Below are 1935 nucleotides of genomic sequence, written 5' to 3' on the forward strand. Positions count from 1 at the left end.
TAATCCCACTTTCAATGGAGAAAGCAGTAATGTAGAAAACTTAAAGCTAGACTGTGAGATTCTCAGTGCAGGGGATTACTCTTGGTATTTCTTTTTGTACTACTGGCTAGCAGAAGGTTTATGTATCATATGACACCACATACACAGAAACAAACAATTAGCGTTTATTGGATAGTATTTCCTAACATATGCTCTTAATAATTATCATCAGATAGCATCAAACTTGTGTATACACATACACACACACACACACACACATGATTTACCTGGAGAGTTTAGTTAACATGACATTTTATGAAAAAATGCAAGTTATTCTTTTAAAAAACCCCAAATAATCACACTTTCTGAAATCATTTTTATGTAATATATGACATAATATACTACCCTTTAATTTAAACCTAACCACAACAAATTACAGATTCAATGCAGTGGAATGCTAATATTTCCCACACTCTTCTCAATAGTATTACTTTCTTTGGAACTCCTTAAGTGAGTATGACTGGAACAGTAATTTTCTTATACAATACACAATGTTCTTCTCTGGAAACCTCCAATTTCTTTTAATCTGTTTTAATGGGTCTCACACTGTAGTCACGTTTTCTTCTGGTTTAACCCATATTAATATATTTGAGAACTTTTTAATCTTTTCAAATATATTTACTTTAATTCTTTGATTGAGTATCCATATATGTCATTGTTAAGGAAATTTTTTTTCCTCACGTTGTGCACTACAGACTGCCAAGTTCTTGCTTTGCTTTTGCATCCCAGGAAGAGTTACTAAAGCTGCAGCTAAATCAACCGTTCTTGACTTGGGAATCATGTCCCGAAGTAGGATGCACTGCCGTATTCTACTGTGTACTTCTACAAGAGAGTATGGAATAGAGGGATGTTGTTTGTTCATCTTTTTTTTTGGTGGGAATTGGAACTTCCCGATGGGAATCTAAAAAAAAAAAAAGTTTACCCCATTTTCCAAAATCAAGGAGAGCATACACTCACTTGCTGGGTGTCCTCACCAAAGGTTTTGTTGGCAGAATACCTCAGGATACTTACTGTTTCATCCCTTCACTTTTCATATAGAATAGGTTACACTTGCCTTGAGCAAGTACTCAATACATCTATTTTGAATACATTACTATTCATGTAAGATACTTTCATATTCAATGTGAACTCACTACGGAAGCAGTATAAAATGTAACAAAGAACATAAAATGTCGTATAAATTATAATTAAAAAATCAGTGCCCGATATACATAGAACTAAGATATTTTAAATTGGTATAATGAGTAAATGTGTGTGTGTGCGCATATATAATTTATCTTCACATTATCTCTTTTCTTAATATTTCCTAATGTATTATCTGGCTTAATAATATTAATGAAATTAATATAAAGTTTAGTAGTTGACACTCTGAAATGCAACAGCTTGAAGCAATATTTATTTATTAATGCTCATGAGTCTGTATATAACTTAGTCTGTTCTTTCCATCTTTGCTGGACTCTCTCATGAGTTTGTAGACAACATTGTATTGGGTAGGCAGTTATGCTCATTTTTGAAAGGTGCTCTCATGTGTTTGGATATCTTTAGGTTAGTCCATGATTCCCTTGTTTGTCTATTGACGATTTGTCTTTGACAATCAGATACTTTTTCACATGATCTCCCACCCTCCAACAGGCTTTCTGGACCTTATTTACTTGTCAGTGGCCAGTTGACCAATGAAAGTCTACACGACCTTTGAGGTCCATGCATGGAACTCTACAAACATATTTTATTTGCCAAAAACAAGTCACAAGGTTAGACCCCTTTCCAGAAGGAAAATATACTGTCTATGAATGAAGGGGTTTGAAAGTTACATTGGAAAGGGCTTATGTATAAAAAGATAATATAGTGTTGAGGTGGTTTTTATAATCAATCTCTTGCCACAGATTTAAGAAAATG

Source organism: Carlito syrichta, unplaced genomic scaffold (genome assembly GCF_000164805.1).
Source record: "Carlito syrichta isolate Samal-C Ts95f unplaced genomic scaffold, Tarsius_syrichta-2.0.1 Scaffold313464, whole genome shotgun sequence".
In the NCBI taxonomy this organism is placed as follows: Eukaryota; Metazoa; Chordata; class Mammalia; order Primates; family Tarsiidae; genus Carlito; species Carlito syrichta.